Source organism: Chelonia mydas, chromosome 12, assembly GCF_015237465.2.
Source record: "Chelonia mydas isolate rCheMyd1 chromosome 12, rCheMyd1.pri.v2, whole genome shotgun sequence".
Classification (NCBI taxonomy): Eukaryota; Metazoa; Chordata; order Testudines; family Cheloniidae; genus Chelonia; species Chelonia mydas.
In genome coordinates, this window is record NC_051252.2 from 21,775,627 (window position 1) to 21,797,548 (window position 21,922).

At 40.4% G+C, this 21,922-nt stretch overlaps 1 long non-coding RNA gene across 1 annotated transcript in view; it reads right to left on the reverse strand.

The window, feature by feature from the left end:
* Positions 1-21,466, reverse strand: part of LOC122462604 — a 38,077-nt gene extending 16,611 nt beyond the window's left edge. The window contains exons 1-2 of the long non-coding RNA XR_006285283.1: positions 21,200-21,466; positions 8,931-8,988 (exon numbers count right to left, since the gene is read on the reverse strand). This is a non-coding gene — a long non-coding RNA (uncharacterized LOC122462604). The remainder of the gene's footprint in view (positions 1-8,930; positions 8,989-21,199) is intronic.
* Between the last annotated feature and the right edge of the window lie 456 nt (positions 21,467-21,922).

Here is a 21,922-nt window from a genome sequence, read left to right on the forward strand (position 1 = left end):
ATGACTGGAATTGGTTGGAGTTTTTGACATATGGTGCTATTGGAAAGAATCCTGTCTGGCATGAAGAGAACATAAAACTAACCCCCAACAACTGGGGCTGCAGTGCATGTCGTCATGTCTCAAATTAAAGCAGCAAAGTTAACACTTTGATAGATTAACATTCAGCAAATGACAAAATATCATTTGAATAATGTTACTGCCACACCTCAGCGAAAAGCTCTGCAGAGTCAGAGGGGAAATTTAGGTTAACTGAAGAAAGCATGCCTGGTGTGTTTGGGTCCTCTTTTCCATGTGAACATGTTCTAATTAAAGCATGTTACCTTTCTAGCTGCTCAGGTAGAAACAGTTATCCTCCTACAGTATTCATTTGGTGATGACTCCATGAGAAATGGTAGCAGCCTAAGGGTTCAATGTAACTCCCAGGTGTCCTGAACTATTCACTGAAGTAGGTGCTACTATCTGGGAGTTGCAGACTGAAAGTCCATTCTCTGTCCCGTATGTTTAGTTTTAATTAAAAGAGAGTCTGGCCCAAGACACTGAGCCAAATTCACCATGGACCACGGTGGATACAATGCTGTCAAATGCACTAGAGCAGTGCCCCTTTACCTCAGTGGGGGTTTGTCCCATTGCTCTGTGATGAAACATACATGAAAAAATTAGAACAAGTTGGTTTAATTTAACTAAATGACTAAGCATTTCTGAACAACCCTTTTGCACAAGGATTGTTCTTGCTGAGGAGGGTGATTGAACCACAGGGCCAGGATAGGAACTATATGTTTTGTCTCACTTTTCCCAAACACTGAATTGTGCTATGCAGAAATAAAATTCTCATCATTTCCATTTCTTTTTTTTTTTTATTGCTAAATTTGCCATTATAGGCAGTTCTCACATATGAAATTCTGGGACACATACTAATCTATTCACTTGCCTTGTAAATGGCAGGCCACATTTGCAAACTAAACTACTGAATGTGGTCTTTAACAGTGTGATGTGTTTCTTTTTCTCCCTAGTACAAAAAAAAATGTGAATTATGGGAAGATATCAAGGATTTGTTTTGTTTTTTAATTATACATGCAAACCTGTGCTGAAAGCTGTGGTTGAAACTGGCAACAATTTAGAATTAAACCTGAAATGCAATGTTTGCTGTGCTTAGGTAGACAAAGGTCTGCAAAACATGAGTGACTTTAGATAACGTACCCTACTGACGGCCGCAATTCACATTTGCTTTCCAGCCAACATGATATTTACACATCAAGTGGCAATGACTCACAGTAAGTAGATACCATTGATACAAACGGTAAAGAGAAGCAATAATATCTTTAACGTCACCAGGACATGACTGTGCGTACTGACTGAAGTCTTCTTTTCAGCTAAGATTCACCTATGTAAGGTTCATATTAATCTCCTATATTTCTTTACTCTTAACTATTGTAGGGCTTCCTCCTCCAGCATTCACTAGTATTTCGGAACACTCCTCTTTCAATTTCTGTTTATGCCTCAGGAAAGTGTTCTGGAATGTTCTTTATGTTTGAAAGGGAGGGGGAGGAAATCCCTTTAATATGGTAACATGACAGCCATCTCACAAAAGGCAGTCTATGGGTTGGGGGGAATGGGCCCCGATACTACAAAACTAATACAGAGTCAGCTAGAAGAACACAAGATATATCAGTATAGTCTCTATATATTTTCATGAACAAAAATGAAGTTGGTTTCCAGTACATTTTGAACTCTGTGTTAACGGGGGTGCTCAAATGTGTTTAAAAATACCATATGGGATTTAGTGCTTTTGATTAGAAATCCACAATGTGGGGAAACTGCCTTTTCAAGAAGAAAGGCATTTCTAATAGGAAAAGGCTGCTATTATTTATATGAGCTGAGATCATCCTATTTTACTGATTCATTTAGACTAATGCCAGCTACATCAGAAAACAAGCATATCTTTACAAAGAAATTATTAAGTTACTGGAGACTTTGTACATGAAAACCTGGGTGATGTTAGATCAAAGTCCACAGCAGAAACTTTAGTCCCTGGAAATGTACACTGTGTAGCATATTTGCTAATGGAGGAAGCAAGAGATTGGCCTATTTGATCAAAATATTTGGAATCAGGAGTTCAATTAAGGTTTGACAGTGGTAACTTGTGTGTGTGCCACTTTAAGTGATAATGTAATCAACTATCTAATTTTCCAGTGCAAAATGAATCAGAGCAATGAGATGAGTATACACTGTCCCCAGGATCCTTTCCCACCTTGGTTAAAATGTATTCACTTAATGGCCAGATTTTAAAAGATGTGCGCAAAATTGCATGCCCAGTTTCCACATACAGTCATGATTTCTGTCTATTTGCACATACAAACACTTGATTTTCAAGTACAGTCACAGTAATTATCTTGCAGATCTGACATACAAGATACACAGTTGGAAAATCTCCCTTTAAGCCTATAAAAATAGCAAAGTAGAATGGATACTCCAAGGTCAACTGTCTTCAAGTCACTGCATGTGATGATTAGACATGAAATATAAAAAAATTCCTAAAAAGGAAAATGAAGTTACTTCCTCCACTGGATAAATAAGGTGGATTAAATAAGGCAATCATCTCCATCCAGTTCTGTAGCTGACCAGTCAAAATGGGGTTAAACAGGGCAGTGGCCTAAAGTTACTATGAGGCAAGATTAAGTCACCAACAACATCAGGTCTGTAATAATGGTCAAGACATAACAGGCCACATTCTCAAAGGGAAGCTGTCCTTAAAATAGAATATGCTACAATATAATGTGATGAAGAAATGTGAAATATAACGTGTCAAATGGACAAAAATGCAATCAGTTCACTGACTCTAAACTGAAGAATTAAAGAAGGCAATAGCCTTGAGGAATGTAGGCACTTCTGATCTTTCTCACAGCATGGGCTGCCTGTATTCCCCTTGTAAAACTGTAAATAATCAGAATCAATGGGAGCCTCAAGAAGTCTCACGAACTTGAAAAAAAAAATCATTTCCCAGGTACACAGACCAAAAAACTGCAACATTCCCAGGTTGTATAATTATTATTGTGATTATTAGAAAATGGGAAAAGCACAGACCCTGGAACAAATTCTGTCTTCCACTGATGTCAGAGAGGTTTGAAGGATGTGCTGGGGACATTATTTGGCCCACAATATTTTACTGATTAAGAGAGAACATCTCAACTATAGCTTTTCCCCTCAGAGAAAACCCTCCAACAATCCCCTCAAGCACAGGGATTATGTAAAGCCATTCAGGGAATCGGAACGAATACCATGATAGCAATCCCAGCCAAGTCAACTTAAGACTCAAAACTGTATCATGAAACCCTGCCACAAAATTCCCCTCATCAAGATGGTGGATAAGTTCTGGTCAACAAAGCAGTGTGGCATGAGTATTTCCTGTTCTCTCTGCTACAGTATGAAGGGGAAAGCCACTTTCAGATTTTCTCCACCCTGCCCAAATTCACCACCAGAAAGAGCACGGGTGGGAAGGGGGCTGGTACAGTGACAACAGCTGGACCTCCAAGATGCTGCTGAAGGCATCCTGGAAAGTCATGGATGAGAGGAGTTGGGTGCCTGATATTGGAGGAGCCATGTGAAAGGAAAGGAGTCCAGGAGAGCTGGCTGTACTTTAAAGAATCCTTATTGAGGTTGCAGGAACAAACCATCCCGATGTGTAGAAAGAATAGTAAATATGGCAGGCAACCAGCTTAGCTTAACAGTGAAATCCTTGCTGATCTTAAAAACACAAAAAAGAAGCTTACAAGAAGTGGAAGATTGGACAAATGACCAGGGAGGAGTATAAAAATATTGCTCAGGTGTGCAGGAGTGAAATCAGGAAGACCAAATCACACTTGGGGTTGCAGCTAGCAAGAGATGTTAAGAGTAACAAGAAGGGTTTCTTCAGGTATGTTAGCAACAAGAAGAAAGTCAAGGAAAGTGTGGGCCCCTTACTGAATGAGGGAGGCATCCTAGTGAGAGAGGATGTGCAAAAAGCTAATTTACTCAATGCTTTTTTTGCCTCTGTCTTCACGAACAAGGTCAGCTCCCAGACTGTTGCACTGGGCAGCACAGCATGGGAAGGAGGTGACCAGCCCTCTGTGGAGAAAGAAGTGGTTCAGGACTATTTAGAAAAGCTGGACGAGCACAAGTCCATGGGACTGCATATGCTGCATCTGAGGGTGCAAAGGAGTTGGCGGATGTGATTGCAGAGCCATTGGCCATTATCTTTGAAAACTCATGGCGCTTGGGGGAGGTCCCGGATGACTGGAAAAAGGCTAATGTAGTGCCCATCTTTAAAAAGGGGAAGGTGGAGGATCCAGGGAACTATAGGCCAGTCAGCCTCACCCTAGTCCCTGGAAAAACCATGGAGCGGTTCCTCAAGGAATCAATTCTGAAGCACTTAGAGGAGAGGAATAGTCAGCATGGATTTACCAAGGGCAAGTCATGCCTGACTAACCTAATTGCCTTCTATGATGAGATAACTGGCTCTGGGGATGAGGGGAAAGCAGTGAATGCGTTATTCCTTGACTTTAGCAAAGCTTTTGATACAGTCTCCCACAGTATTCTTGCCAGCAAGTTAAAGAAGTATGGGCTAGATGAATGGACTATAAGGTGGTTAGAAAGCTGGCTAGATCGTTGGGCTCAGCACGTAGTGATCAATGGCTCCATGTTTAGTTGGCAGCCAGTATCAAGTGGAGTGCCCCAAGGGTTGGTCCTGGGGCCAGTTTTGTTCAATATCTTCATTAATGATCTGGAGGATGGCATGGACTGCACCCTCAGCAAGTTTGCAGATGACACTAAGCTGGGAGGAGTGGTAGATATGCTGGAGGGTAGGGATAGGATACAGAGGGACCTAGACAAATTGGAGGATTGGGCCAAAAGAAATCTGATGAGGTTCAACAAGGACAAGTGCAGAGTCCTGCACTTAGGATGGAAGAATCTCATGCACCGCTACAGACTAGGGACTGAATGGCTAGGCAGCAGTTCTGCAGAAAAGACCTAGGGGTTACAGTGGACGAGAAGCTGGATATGACTCAACAACGTGCCCTTGCTGCCAAGAAGCCTAACAGCATTTTGGGCTGGATAAGTAAGGGCACTGCCAGCAGATCAAGGGACGTGATCATTCCCCTCTATTCAACATTGGTGAGGCCTCATCTGGAGTACTGTGTCCAGTTTTGGGCCCCACACTACAAGAAGGATGTGGAAAAATTGGAAAGAGTTCAGTGGAGGGCAACAAAAATGATTAGGGGGCTGGAGCACATGACTTATGAGGAAAGGCTGAGGGAACTGGGGTTGTTTAGTCTGCAGAGGAGAAGAATGAGGGGGGATTTGATAGATGCTTTCAACTACCTGAAAGGGGGTTCCCAAAAGGATGGATCTAGACTGTTCTCAGTGGTACCAGATGACAGAACAAGAAGTAATGGTCTCAAGTTGCAGTGGGGGAGGTTTAGGTTGGATGTTAGGAAAAACTTTTTCACTAGGAGGGTGGTGAAGCACTAGAATGGGTTACCTAAAGAGGTGGTAGAATCTCCTTCCTTAGAGGTTTTCAAGGTCAGGCTTGACAAAGCCCTGGCTAGGATGATTTAGTAGGGGATTGGTCCTGCTTTGAGCAGGGGGTTGAACTAGATGACCTCCTGAGGTCCCTTCCAACCCTGATATTCTATGATTCTATGTGAAGGTCATGGCTCACCATTCCTAAGACACTAAAGTTAAGGGAATCTATGGGTGGAAAAAGGAGTGCTAAGGTTCAAAGAAAGTGTTTCTGGGAGGGGTGTATGTGATTTGCTACTCAGATGTCTGAATATGTCCTGATTATCAGTCCCCCCGTACTCTGCCCAACTAACTAAATAACATTTCTGCACGTCTTACGTGGTGGACTGGCTTGAAGCACTATATATTGCCACTAAATTCAAGACTACCTTTGGGATTTCCATTCCCTAAGTCAGCAGAAGCTTAGAGTATCGCAGAGATGATACAGCTGGCAGTCTCTTGGGGGAAAGGCTTTGCTTATGTTGCTCTCGAAGTGAGTGATGGAGCTGCATTAGAAACATCCTCATTGATAGAGGCTGACAGTTTCCTTTATTGTCTAGGGTTAGAACTCCATCAGATACCATACACGGAACTGTAAAAATATCATGGCTTGTTTCTGAACAGTGAGCCAGTTCTTATGCCTTACACTGAGGATAAGAGTAATGGAATAAAGAGGGAAAATGGCAAATAGGATGCGTGAAATATTACCTCCCTTCAGTATTGCTGTTTGGATGCCCTAATGCTAGCTGACCTTTCATATTCCGGCCTGCCTGGAAGGAGGACAGGACACATGACTGGACACGTGCTTTATAAACAGAATGCCCACTTAATAATGATCTTACATTTACTGCAAATAACATTTTCAAAGTGAAGAGTCCTAAAACACTTTACAACTACAAAGCTTCTACTAGGATCACACCACCAACCAGTGAAATATAGCTACCTCTGCATGTTTGACAACATAGAGCAAAATCACATGGCTCTTTAGAACAAGAGGTGAAGCAAACCTTCACCAGCCAGAACTGCAGGAGGAATTTAGGCATGCAGAATGTAATTACCTTAACTCTTACAAAGTGTGCCATGAAATATGTAATGACCACATTTGTTCAGGACCTCTGTTTTACACCTCATCTGAAAGAGGATGCCACCAGCAGCATACCTAACAAGGAGACATAGAACCAGATCATTCAGTAATGCTCAGAGGGAAGAACGCCACCTATTGAACCACAAGGATTGTTTTCTATAGGATTTACATGTGCTTTAAACCACACACATCCAAATATTTATCTGCTTGACATGTGGAATCTCAGCGGGTTCACAGCCCAATGAGTTATGGCCACATGGTCGACCACTGACAAGGATAGGTGTGTCAAACCATCAGGCACCTCATTACATGCAACTACATTTCAGAGTGTTTTCAGCTAGCCTTAGGAGAGGGTAGCACACTGATTTGTAGTATTTGTTTCTTTAAAAATATTGATCCAGATCTTTTCACTAGGTAATGAAGACCTGAATTAAATGTTTTAACCCCTTTGTGAAAAGTAGGATTTTTTTAAGTGAATATTTTCAAAAGACCAGCATTAATACACGGTTTTAATTGTCTTGTCACATACTGTATACTGACTTTCATGATTATGTTCCCACTGTGTTTTGGAGGTTGTTGCAAATGCCATCACAGAAGGCTAGTGGGTGTTTTACCTCTAACTAATGGCAGCATTTACTAGCCTGAAGATCTCCTCTTATATCCATCTAATAAACTGGTTTGTCAGTAGATAATACTAAATTCCATGTGACACACTTGAAAACTAAGTGCCATACCCAGAATATATTTTCATTTCAGTGCACAAGGATTTATACTTGGAGCTCCTATTATCTTTAATGGGAGCTCCATGCCTAAATCACTGAGTACCAAGAAAGGAATAAGCCCCCAGATGAAGACAGCTAAGAAGTAGACAAGCCCCTGGGAGGAATAGCTTCCTAAACAATCTTTTGGGGGAATTTTCTGGGTGGTTTTCTTTGCAAACACAGAAAAGGGTCTGGGAGCTACAAAAGGTCTGTCAGATGCAGTGGGGGTTGAATTTGATTTTGTTATTTCTTTCAAGCATGCCTTTGGAGGTTTGTAAATACACACTATGGTTTTAAGATTTTTCAAAAGTGGTTATATAGCAAATTTGAATGATTAATGATCCAAGACATTCTCACATGTTATTTCTCTCTTTTCAACATAAATAGTGTGTAAAGGGTGTTTAAAACTTTAATGAATCGAACTATATGAGTAAAGAGTGTTAATCATTTTAATTGCCCAGTAGCCTGAAATTAGATTTAACAGTCTGATAATGTATCTTTAAAGGAATACAACCCTGCTCTATAAAAAAATCCCTTCCAAACCAATTCTAATAATTTCTATTTATCTTTTATGACATTAACTGTTATACCAGTCTGCCGACAGACAGCCTTACGCTCACATTTAGTTTAAATGTGGTGCAGTATAGTTTTTCATTATCATTAACGTGCTCCTGGTGGGCAGAGTGCAATGCAGTGGCACTGGTCACACTTCATTGCTTTATCTCATATGACAAAGAGAGATGATGTGCTTCAGTCCAGGCCAGAAGATGAAAGCAAAAGGTGGCCATGGAAAACTCCCCCTGCTGCCTAGGAACAGCATAAGGGCTGCATCGTGTGACTTGCTAACAGCACGAAGGGGCAGACAAATAGATTTTCCTCTATATTTATAACCAGCATCATTCTTCCTTTCAGGCCTTTCAGTGCAGGTAGCTGTTTTATATGAAATGAACAATCTTTATAGACGTACCAGAGCCATAACAAGGCTGATTTTCAGCGAGGCTGAGGTATATAACTCTTACAGAATTGTCAGGCTTCTTGCTCAACAAATCAAGCCTAACTTATGATGTTTGCAGTGTAATTTTTATTCCTGTTTGACTAGCCAACTACCCGGTGGTAATAGGATGTTAGAAAAGGGCAGTAGCAATGTTTGTACATGCTATGATTGATAGGCAAACTCTGCATTTTTCATTTATATCTCCTGATTCCAAATCAGTTAAGTTTAGGAAAAATGAAACAAAAAGGCAAGAAAAATGCTTGCAGATTGCAGCCCAGCTCTCTCGTAGATCTGAGTTCAGCCCACATCTGCTAGGATTGTCTGGAAACATTAAGATATCTAAATGAAAATCAATACTATATGTGCCAGCATTTACTACCAAGAACAAGTATCAAGAGACCTCAGCTAATCAGGCTTTCAGCTTGTACTTGAGACATAGTCTGAACCCCAGGAGTGTCCTAATTGGCCCAAGCTAATCATAGAAGAGTTAAATTTATAACCAGGAAAGACATCTTGTTTTTCTTACCAGTCATCATTTTGAAGCTGAAAGTCTCACCTGTGTGGTAGCAGATGTATGTATGATAGCCACCGGTCATGCAAGAACTGCTGCTCACCTGTCAAAGGTAAAGGAAAGACTAATTTACTGTCTTCCGTAAAAACAGTCAGTCAGGCACATTTAAGCTTTTGGTGGCTATACAGTACTATCAAACCTTTCACATGGACTGCATATTTTCTCCACTTAAAAGCTCTCCATTTAACCCTCATGTACTGGAACATGAAAGATTATGTTTTAGAGCTAAAAGCCCCTATACACACTTTGATCTCCCCACTGAATATATGTGTGTGTGTGTGTGTGTGTGTGTAGAAAATACATTTCCAAACCAAACATTGTTAATTGTATTAAAATTTTACTTTTTTTCTGCATACACACAGAAAACTCATACATTGTGGCTGAGTTTACCTTCATAAGGTACAATGAAGTAGCTGTTGTTAGTGTGAATTTTTTAGCTCAGTATAGCATTATCTCCTGCAACACACCACACCATACAGACGAAAAACATAATGCATCAAGGGACTGGGATTCCTAATATTTGCATTTTGGATGCCAAGTGTGAGCATATTTTGTATTATTTTCAACAAATTAAACAAAAATATGCAAAATATTTATAAAGCTCTGTCTTCTATTTTGGGCTTCAGCAACTTGATAAGTTCTGCATAGATTTAAAAAAAAAAACAGAACAAGAAAAATGATGAGTTAAACTTGGAAATTCAAAACCTATGGATTTCCAAGTTTTCTTCAAAAGCACACAGGAGATGCACATCTACAAGGAGTTTAACATTATGTAGCTTCTTTGTGTGTTGTATTTTAGATGTATTTTTAATGTGTACTTCTTAAAAGAAAATAATAGTTGTCAAATATTGTATTATTTTCTCACCTTTGTTAATGGTTTCCTAGACAGTGCTATCATGGCGTGTGGTGATCAATGAAAGCTTGTTTCTCACATGCCATCTTGTTTCCCTTGGATTCTCATCGCTCACTAGTGCATGCTGTGAAATTATGTCAGTTCTTTTACCTCTAAGGCACTTGCTTGTCCTCCATGATGTAAGCTACAGTGGTATCTTTCTGAATCCATCTTCATTTCTTCATCATTGCTTTAACTCACACTTCTTATAGAATGAGAAGTCTATCTTTATCTTCCCTTCCATTCCCCAGGTCTAATACCTCTTATTGTGCTTGTCTGAGTACACAATATAATAAACCAACATGAAGATGGTAGTGAATTTCAGAAAAATCTACACAAATCTGCAGGAGAAGGAAGACAGGTGGGGCCTTATCCAAAACTGCTCAATTCCTAGTTTGGGTTTGTATTTTAAGGCCACGTAACACATGCAAATTTAAAGAGGTACAGCTGAAAGAGAATATATCTACAAGCAGGTGGCATTCTCACCCCGATCCTAATGACACAAAATAGGGCCCAAACTTAGGGTCCTCCCCTTCCTTTGGTTTTGCTTTCTTAGTGATTTTAACAACAACCAACAAAATACAGCCTAAGCTTATTTCCCAAGCTTGCTGTTCTTAGTGTTTTCTCCACAGGACACTTTTTATCCAAACTCCTATTCCCCTCTCCCCCATAGACACACTCCAAATCCCCTTACATACTGCTTGACGCTAACAAACCACTATGCCATGAGACAGAGGAAGCCTTGGGAGCCTTCCACTGGGAATGTCCTACCTCCAAGTCAACCAGGGTGAAACCCTGCCCCAAATCCAGTCAATAGAATTCCCGTTGATTACACTGAAGCCAGGATTTCACCACTAGGGTTCAAATGTAGGGAGTGTTACAGTACTGCAGCCTCTACATTCTGCCAGCCTTGTGGGGGATTCTGCTCCTGTAAGGTGAATGTCACTGAATGCTGAGTGCCCATAAAATAGATACTCCCCTTTGCCAGGACAGATGAATTTTCAAGGCTACAGGACCATAGTGAGACAGTTGACACAGGGAGGGAGATGACCTCTCAGGTTCTCAGGATTCAAATCCTAAATGTTTTAAATAAAGCTTGGCCAGTAGAATGGAAATATGTGGAAAGCTCTGGCAAATTCTTCAGAATTTTTTCCCTGAAACTCTCTGGAACATTCAAATAAAAATCTCACTTCATCATTAGTTTTGTAGGAATATTTATGAAGAATACAGATAAGGGAACATCTGAAATATGAGTACTAAGTAGTCCATAAGGAATTATACAGGGCAAAAAGTATTGTCTCTACCTAACTTAATTATGGATAAAGTCTGATCATTCACCAGTTAATTCAAAGAGAGTTGTCAATATGGGATAAAACTAGAGCTGGTCAAGAATTTTCCAAAGAAACATTTGTCAGAAAATTCCAAGTCATCAAAACCAAAATGTTTCCCAGAAGCATCATCATTTTCAGCAAACTTCCATGAAAAATAGGCAGGTTTCCATTGGACCTGCCTGGCTTCCTGCCGCCTTGCCTCACAGGTTGCTGGGGGAACCTGGGCTCCCCTGGTCTGCAGCTTTGCAGACTGTCTCAGAAGTGGGGGCTTTCAGGTCCCTCCCATTGAGCCCTGGCTCTAGCAGGGTCTAAGCTCCCAAGCAGGGAGCATTAAAGCCCTGAAAACCAGGGCTCAAGACAAGGCACTCTGTGTTTCCAGGATCCCTGCTGCAACCCTGTGATCCTCAGTTGGAGCCACGGCTCTCAGGACTTCTAGACCCCTGCTGTGCAATGAGGAACTCCCTGACTCCAGGAGACATTCCAGGCTGTCCCCGATGCCTCTGAAGCAGCCTGGGGAGCCCCCCTGGAGTGGCAGGGTGTGAGGCATCTTCCAGGGTTGAGACAGCTGGCTTCTCGGTTTCATTTCAAAACCATCAGCATCAGTAATGTCATTACATACAGCCTAGAACAAGGAGCAGGGTCTGCACCACAAAAGGTCCACACAGGGGTTCCAGTAAACACCTGGAATGGGGATAGACTGCTATTGATGATCTTCATGTAGTCAGGAGTTTGGGGGTCCAGCAAACACCATGGTATTTTAAAGCAGCTTGGGGAGAACAAGACTAGCTGCTGGTACTCTTCAAGCAGCCAGAGAGGAAGAGGCGCTCTGGCTGACTCTGCTGCAGTTAGTTTAGCCAGGGTCTCAGTGCACTGCTACTTCAACTTGGGTGGGCTGAGGTCTGAGAAGGGAAGCCTCAGCCCCTGCCATCCCAGCTGTAGGGTCTGTAGGCATGGAGACTTCCTGCCATCCCAATGGAGAACTATGAGTAGGGGAGTCCAGGTTGCTGCCACCACCCCAAGACTATGCACAGACTTGTGCTGGTGAGGGCCCTGTGCTTGGGAGACAAGGATGTGCGTGGGTGTGTGCATGCACGTCCATGTGCACTCTTGCCAGATTGCCTTAGTCCAGCTCGGAGAAGAGTGTTGATTTTACTTTAGCTTGCCTCCTGCAACACTTCAGAACATTTTCTCTCTTGCTTACCTTAAGGGTTATACTCTTTACTTGCCAGGCCCTCTTCCAACCAGCATATTTCTCCCTTGCGGTACACACTTTCCTTTCTTTAATTGTAAATCTCACTTGTAGTGTTTTCACTAGCACTCTACACCAATAGTACGCGTAAGAAGCGAATTCTCTTATTTTTATATGCTGTAAGACAAAGGTTTAAAGATTTAAAGCATATGCCCAATTTACTATCTTGGTAATTTCACACTAGGCTCCCGTGGCAATGTTATTAATGCAGATGATGGGTAGATGACAATTTGATTTTTGCTTTGACTTTCCTATTTTGTATCCTTTTGCTTTGTATATGCCTAGAGTGCAATAAAAACACTTTAAAAATAAGTATGTCATTTCAATGAACAACGCTGAAGTGCTTTAGACATGGACAAACTGACTTAGAAGTACAAACATTACAATCAATGGTCAAAATGGAATTTCAATACATCATTTAGATGAGGGGAGTTGTTCAAAATTTACGTCCCTTTTGCTACTATGTTAGTTTTAGCATATCTGGCTACGGAGCAAATAAGACAGCATTGCAGCATGAATGCAGCATTGCAGCTATTCTCTGCACCCAGAAAGGACAGGAACTTTTATGTAAATGGAAATTTGAATCCCTTAGAAAATAGCAATATTTGAAGAATCCAATTCTGTATTTATGTGTTTCTGTTACCCCTGCTTATGTCTGATAAGCACTATTTACTCATAGTATCTACCTCTCCTTCGGTGTGTTGGTGTGCTGTCTACCTACTAATCAGTTTTGGTCTCTATATCATATTCAGATAAATATAAAGAGCTGGATTCTCTAACAAGATCCAGCCGCAAACAGTGAAAAGCTATGTCGGCAGGAGATGCTGTCCCGCAGACATAGCGCCGGTGTGGACAGCACTTAGGTCAATATAATTTACGTTGCCCAGGGAGGTGTCTTTTTCACACGTTTACATCTACTTAAGTGGTAGAATAGACCAGAGATAGCTTAGCAGAATATTTTGGATAACATGCAGCAGGTTAGAAAAAACAAAATCCTTATCAGCCAAATTCTGCTCTTAGGTATGTGCTCAACCTAAGGCAAGGTGTGGTCTGACACTTTTCAACTGTCCATCTCCCGCTTTATCTGCCCTTCCATGACCACTGCAATTCGGCCCAATGTTTTTACATCATTCACTCTTACCTGTACTTCAGAATTAATATAGCATTTGTTAATGCTGGAGTACAATCTTTGGACATTTTGTACCATTCAATTTTTCCTATGTCCAATAATGCAGATGGATATTTCTTTTGATTTAAACTGGAATAATCTTGGCATTACTCACTTGCCATTATCCTTTCAACATACTTTTATAATTAGCCCAGTTGTGTCAACTTCTTTGTTGAAAACAAATCTAACTGCTCCACTGTTTTCTCTCCTCTTTTGGCAGTGGAGGCTTTTGGTTCTTCAATGCACTGTGTAATTCCACTACCTCTTCTCATTTTTCTCTCCATAACCTAACAATTTGGAGTTGAGATAATAGATTATGGGACACTTTGGCTAAGATCAGTGACTGAAAACAGCCTCTTATCATTGACTGAATGCTTTACGCCATTAACCGGCATAGTTCTGGGCTCACTGGAAATAACGTTACAACTTAAGTTTGTAATCAAAGAGAAGACACCTACAGAGGTCATCCCAGCCACTAAAAGCTAGCATTTGTTTACCATTTATTTGTTTATTTTTAATACTTTTCATACCTAGCCAAGTTCCTTGATTTACTACCGAGAATATATTTAATAGTGAAAGGCATACTAAGAAACTAAAGTTTACAAAGTCAAATTAAACTTCATGCTAAAAGATGTAACAAGGAAAAGAGAAAAAGAGTAACGTTACATTTTGCCCTCACTGACTAAAATTCATATTTTTTCAGATTTAAATTTGCCCAACAAGAAATTTCTCTAAAAGACAGCCAGCCTGGGAAACTGAAGTCCTTCACTTAGACACCAAAAAGAGATGGCCTAGGCAACCTTAGGACTTGCTTATCACACATGGCCTTTCCAAAAGAGAATGCAAAACCTGCTGGTACTCTCCAAGAGTTCTGGCCACAGTTCTAGAATTGCCAGGTGTTTCCCCAAAGGGGATTTGAGGTGAAACAGAACTATTTAATAAAACCGAGTCCTGCCTGGAGTGCAGGGGACTGGACTAGATGACCTCTTGAGGTCCTTTCCAGTTCTATGATTCTATTTTGTCATTTAATTTGCCACTGTAGGTTCAGAGCTCACAATCAATTGCGTTTAACTGTGGTAGGTTTAGTCTTATTTTTTCAGGGGTATGTGCACACTTGGAAGGATGGTGGGGCATCAATTCACATTTGGAAGATTTTCTTAGGAAACACGGGAGCAAAAAAATTGGATATTCATTTATTTGTTTTATTCATTTACAGAAGCTTAAACTTTGGGCTGTGTATTCAATTAAAATTAAACCCTCCCTGCTCATGACTTTGAGCATTGACTTTTGTGTGCTCATTCAGTCCTTGCTATCTGTTCTGAGGCTTCTCATAAGGAATGCAAAAAATGGTGCTCATTGTGATAGTATTACGTGTACACTATACATGAAAACCTAATACAAACTACCATACTCATTTCATAATTAAGAGTCATTAGATAACAATTACTTATCAAATGTACACCATTGTCCTAAAAGTACAAGGTTTCACATTCTAATACCAATCTCCTAAATTTATTTTTGAAGCACCTTTATCTAAATACTACCAATAGTATTTTAAAGTTTTCATAGTAGATTATACTTTCACGATGAGCTGCCATTTTGTGTAATTTATTCCAATGTACAGAATTTATCTTGGCCTAAATGCTCATTTGTGGCCTTTTCTTCTCTTAGTTTATTATTATTCTTTTGTCTCCTTGAATTCTTTTTTCATCTTTTCTTTGTCTATCACCTTCACATTTGTATCTATCCTGTTGCCTACAAAATGGCTCCACATTAGGTCTCATCAGCGGAGCCTTATGAGTTGACTTCACGGAGAATTGTGGGTGCTCAGTACTTTGGAAAATCAGGCCCTATATCTTTAAAGGTGCTACGCTCAGAATACTTTGTTTCATTGAGCTGAATTCCATTGTGTTGTGCTACTTATTTACAACATAACATCCTTAAGCAGAGTAAAAAATGTGGATAAATTCTCCCTGTTCAAAATGTTTCCTGCAGCTCTATTTACACTATAATCCTCTTCCAATACACAAAACTACTAAAACCTTTCAAAGATCTCTTGCTTTCATTACAAAGTCCTTGACTGCATTTGTCTCAGTTTAAAATACTGCAGTGCTAAAACAAACCAAAAATTTCTTCAGGAAAGGCAGCTTAAATGACAAAGTGCTAGCACCTTTACCACACATGAAATGAACACAGCACTGAATTGGACACAGCTTTTAAAACAGATTTCAGTAAAGAATCACCTTTTATTAAGCCAGCTTCATAGGAGAAATCTGGATTCAATTTAAAACGTAATTAAAAAGTTGACAAGACATACATTTTATGGCAATCAGCATCGCTTCTCATTTTGACTTTGGGTGTTGGGTTGTGGGGGTTTCGGTTCCATGGGCTGTGTTTTGTTTTTACACACTGGTTAAAATCCAGTAATTTTATCAGTTAATGGAAATGTTTGCATCACATTTACAGAATTCATAATCTTGTCACTTTATCCATACACATCACGAGCATTGTACAGCAGTATAATATTTTTTTAAAAAAATAGCACATTCTCTTAAATAGCAGCACTTTTCACAATGGCTGCAGTCTTGATTCGAATGGTTTGGTATGATGTATTTATAAAACACAGCTATACAAAAGTCATTGTATAGTATACGGGTATTTTCTTTCATTGAAAAGCTCCTCTTAGAAATACTTTATGAAGGCTTAAAAGTAACCTTCTACATTTCGTTTTGATAAAGGAAAAAGAAAGAAAATTTTCACATTGTGGATTCAGTCAGGCGGAGGACATGACTTGTGTAATCCTAATAAATCAGAGCATTCCCGTGTGGCAGAAGCAACAGGGGAATAGTGTAAGAGCAGTGCTGCATGTTGACCTAAGCAAGAGCTTATCGAGAAATGATGTCCTCTTAAACAGACTCCTGTAGAGATGTTCTGCATTTCCTCTGACAAATTGTAAGTGCTCCTGACTGTAACATTCCTAACAAAATAGGGCTGATTTAGCAATGCACAAACTGCCCATTATCTTACTGCATAAAAAGGCCATTTAAAGCAAAGCCTTAGGACACTGGCCCATTGGAAAGAGTACATCTGAAAAATTACCCCCATCTGGTGCCACCAAAGCTGTTGACTACCCTAGGGAAAATACCTCATTTATGAAACAGACGAATGTTCACTTTAATCAGTTAAAAATTGCCATTTTTCTTACATGACTTTGATAACACTTCAAATCAAATATATTTAGCTTTAAAAAACAACAACAACAACAACAACAACCTGAAATACAATGTATCTGATATTGCCACCAGTAACAGTTTTCAGCTACCATTGGCTTCCTCTGTCTCTTACGTTATGTCCAAGTGCAATTAAAAAGCACACCCCTCTGAAACAATGCTTGAAAGATTAAACAATCTATTTTAACAAACTGTTCCTCTCTGTAAACTTTGCATGCCAAGATTACAACCTGTCATTATCTTCCCAAGAGACAGAGTACCTTTTTAAAAAGTATCTCTAATGAGATCTACAAATCTATGTTCAAGACAGCTTACTTTATTGTGTTTATAAAGATAAAAATATTTTAAATAGGTTATGGCTCTTGGGACTGATAGAAACACAACGAGGGGTAAGGTCATTCTGAAATGTTAATAAAAGTTTTCATAAAATATGATGGCTCTCAAAGAGTAATGTTTGGGTGTAAAAAATAACTATAAAAGTATATTTTCTGCTGTGGTAAACACACAGTTTTTCTGTGTCTAGTTGATCCTCCAAATTCGTCATTTAGTATATTGGTGGACACTTCCAGCTGTTTGACTACCCATCTGGGATTATATTACTATTAGTTGATGCAGCATATTTTCCTGAGCTTCACCCATTATATTACAAGTTTTTTTTTAGAAGAGAAGCACACTACATTGCTTTGGCCATTATATTAATACATTACTGTTCATTTTAATGGTCAATCTGTCTGCTAAGGAGTGACATCCACAAAAAGAGAATGTACAGTTATCCTAATCGGATAGGAGGGTATTCTGTTAAAAACCACAAAGAATGATGCCTTTTTGTCCTGGTGGCATTGCTTCTTAGATAAGAAACTGCAGAAACCATAGGAGGAACTAGTGAAATCTAGAGGCTAAGTCTTTACAAGTTAAAGCCACTTATATTCCTTTTATTTCCTATTCTCCAAACCTCGGGTTTTATTGTTCTGTACTTTTATTCAACAAGCCCAAAGGAATTGCATTTTTCCTAGTAGTATTTCCTAGACTACAAGTCAAATGAAGTGAATGAAATAACCTTCAGATATTGGAATGCAGTGTTTAGACATAATGCAAGAGAGGATACTGATGCATCCCAATGTATGCCCACCTTTTTAAAAAGAAGAGACTGGTGAGAGAATAAAAAAAATAGGCATCAGTGTAGAAAATTCCATCAGTTGCAGGAATCAGCACTTCTATGTATATATAAGCGTACAGGCATGCACATTTTTGTCCATGGGATGCGGTTCCTTTCTTTTTAAAATTTGTTCCTAACAATGTAAAGATTTTTTTAAAATTAATTCTATTTGAAAAATGCATTTCTTTACAACATTAAATCCCTGTATTACAAACACTAAAGCCAATCAGGTGACAACAGTGTAAATGAGGACACAATTTGGGTATTACCAATTGACAATCTTGTCATCCTCCTGTATAGAAGGGAAGAAAAACTTTCAGAAACACAGAAGTTACTCAGTGTAGAGAAGCTTCTCTTCAGTTCACAACAGAGCAAACACTGTATTAACTCATGGCTGGCAAAAAGGATGTTTTCCAATCAAACTGAAGAGTCGTTAGAGTAACACCATGTAATGGGGTGCACTCACCTCACGTGAGCGCCCCCTGGTTGAGTGCATGTCTGCAGTTTTTCTCTGCTCATGGTGCCCCCTGTCAGTCGCTGCATTTGTCAGGCAGCTCTTCGGTGACTCAGCCCTCCAGCCGAATCAACTGTCCATGTGCATATAAACAAAGCCCTTCTGGGGCGCACAGTCCAAAATGTCCCCAATGTCCTGCAGACCTCCCTGGACTCAGTCTTTAACAATCCAACAGGGCCCGTCATGGTACTCTCTCAACTGGGCTCAACTTGCAGCCCTCCCTGGGCTCAGATCCTTAATTAGTTCAACAGGAGCCTATGGCAGTACCGCCTCAGCTGGTGAATCTTTCTGTAGCCCTCCTTGGACTGGGTCTTTAACCTGTCCAACAGGGCCCATCACGGAACCCTTGGTTGGTCTGGCTAGGTTGCAAGGTTCCTACTCTGCAACTGAGCAGTGCCCCGATGGCTTCTTCCCTGGGGACTTCTTGCATCTACTTGGGTCCTCAGTGGCATCAGCCTTTCTGCTGAGTGACCCCTCTTGGACTCACTTGGACTCAGTTCACTGACCACAACTCCCCACTGAGTCAGTCCCAGTGTGACCCCCTTTCCTGGGCTCCAACAGTTCTAATTCCCTTTCTTAGACCATAGCTACTTCCCCCAATGGTTTGTGGGGGTATGGGGAACCTGGTCACATCCACTGCTCCAGGACCCAATCCAGGGACCCTTTAAGTATAGCAGCCTCGTGCTGCGTCGCTTCACTGATTGCTGCTCTGCATTTCCCCCATTACCCATTTTAGTTGAGTCCCAGCAACCAGCCAGGAGCTATTCTCAGGCTCCCCTGACTCTGCCAGCAACTGATCTGTCCAGGCTTTTCAGCCTCTGCGGCCAACCAGGAGCACCTCTTGCTCCCCTGGTCCCTGCCAGCAGGCTGAACTCATTCTGGCCCTGCAGGTCCTTTTATATGAGCCTGCTGGGCCTAGATTGGCTGCTCCCTGCTGCCCTTTTCTGGGCAGGGCTGCAAGGCCTCCAGCAGGGGAGTCAGGGTCTAGTCCACCCCATCACACACCAATATTTCAATCCCACGGCTTTCTTCAGAAACAACTGGCAAAGAAAGTAAACTTTGAGCCAAAAAAGCAAGAGCTAGATGCCCAAATCTGCAGCCCTTCCTCATGGCAGCACTCATTTCAGTTTATGAAAGCAGCAAGAGTCCCACACACCATTTGGATGATCGGGAGTATACTCCATTCTATTCCCTGCCACATTCTGCCTGTACCCATTATGCCACCTGCCTGCCTCACTTTGCCCTAGTGTAGCTCCAAGCAACTTCCCTGTCTAACACCTGTGGAAACAGGAGTCATTAGATGAGTTTGGATCTAGTCCCAACAGGAAACACATTAAATCCCCCTTTTCAGACACATATAGCTTCATCAAAATTCCTTTTGGGGTGAAATTTTCTATAGTCAGTATCAGACATTCATAATTATTTTAAAGAAAGCTTCAAAAAATCCATTTAACTGGTTTTGAGTTTTGTATGTGCAAAACCATATACATGTTAATAGCACATTTTACCCAGATGTAGTTCAATGACTGACACAAATTGATCAAACTGGGATTGTTTTGTAGATCTCACTGAGATCTAAGAAGCAACCCAAGTTTGAAGAAAATAATTTCAGCAGTTTTACAGTTATGAGCACTGAACATTTTTTTACAGGTGTATAATAGATTTAATTGCTAGTTTTGAATCTGAAGATGTTGAGTTTGAGAACAGTGGATCAAATCTCCACTTTGTTTTAGGTCTTTATGAAATTCATTATATGTTAAACATTGTAAAATAGAAATTTACCCATAAACATAATTATAGGTCAGCTGACATACAGTTATAAGTTAATTTATATTTTCTACCAAATAATTTATGAAGACTTCTTTGATTATATTGGAAAAAGATGGCATTTGCAGTTTTTATTCCAAGAAAGAAAAAGCATTAATGCAGCATTCCTTTGAAGAATGGAACCATTCTAAAATTAATAAGGTAAATGCCACTCGTTTCCTTTATTTTTAAAATAAACAAGCAAATTCCATACAGAAAGCTAGTGTTAAGGTTAAGAAACCATGATCTCAAAAGTCAAGAAATACAGAGTTAATGATAAACACGCAACATACATGTCTCGATGCACATGTTCAGAAATAAAGGGCCTAAACCTAAGAGTCCTAAAATTATCATAGTATTTTACCCAAGTCTCAGATTTGTTTGTAGACTCTGCATGGCCATGATGCCCCTTGTTCCCAGCTAGGAAGCCACATGCCCAACCCATATATTCCCTTTTAAGCACAGAGTTATCATGACAACATACTTGAATTACTGGACTGAGAAGACAGTTGCCATGTTCTTTCCATGTGCGCTCCTGCTCAATGGAACTCACTGTACTTCCCATTAGTGACCTTGGAAATTGTGTCCTATCAAAAGGCACAATTTTTTCACAAAGAACCTGTAGATATTTGATTGGCTATGGTGTTTTTCTTTTTTTCTTTTTCTTTTTTTAAATTCTTCACTCTGAGAGGACAAGAAAGGAAGCATTGTGGATTCTTCTGCAAATCAGGAAGTGTTCCCAACAGGAAATCAACTTTTTAATGGAATTTAAATGCCATATTTCAGTAGCAAAGAACTTTCTGCAGTACCTCGCATGCAGTTCTGATTCTCAAATCTACACTCTTTCATGCTCAGTCTGACATTGCTATAAAAGTTCACAGAGATTGCCCAACTTCTTCTGTACTGACCTGTTCTTTCTGCACCCAGAATTGTTGCAACAGCTGAACCCTGCAGTCCCCATTGTGAATCTCCCCGGAGGCAGTTAAATAACCTGAGAGGGATAGGACACAATATGAATATCACTCAGAGTAAATCTCCCTTGTATTGTCCTGTGAACTGGCAGAGTTACTGCTGTCATAACCAGGTATATTTTTCATGTTAACCTTCATTCAAGCTAATGGACTAGCCTTGAATGCCCATTTTTCTGCTTTTCCCACAAACATCTCTACATTTTATTCCAGAATGCTCCCTAGCTATGGAATGTCCTTTGCAGTGGCTGGGTGATAAGTTTGGGCTTCCAAGAAAAGTTAGGCCAAGCTGGGTGAATTTCTATGGTTCAGGTTTATGGCAATGACGGAAACTCAGAAGATCAAAGGGCAGGTGATAGCCTTGTCTCCCCTCACCCATGAGTTAGTGAATTAAACCATGCTGCAACTTGCCATCTACTGACACAGCAAATGACACCCCCAATGACTGATTTCAGTAAAAGCATTTCCTCAAATCACTGCTGTATCAGCTTCTGTTGTGCTATCATGCTTCAAGTTTGGCAAGGACTATGGCATGGGAGACACAAAGCGCCAAGCAGAGCTGAGGGGTCATCAGCAGAGCCTGTGGGTCTCCAGGATGACCAAGAGCAGAGCAAAGCATAGGTGAAAAGTCAAACACAACCACAGAAAAGCTGAGTCAGTCAA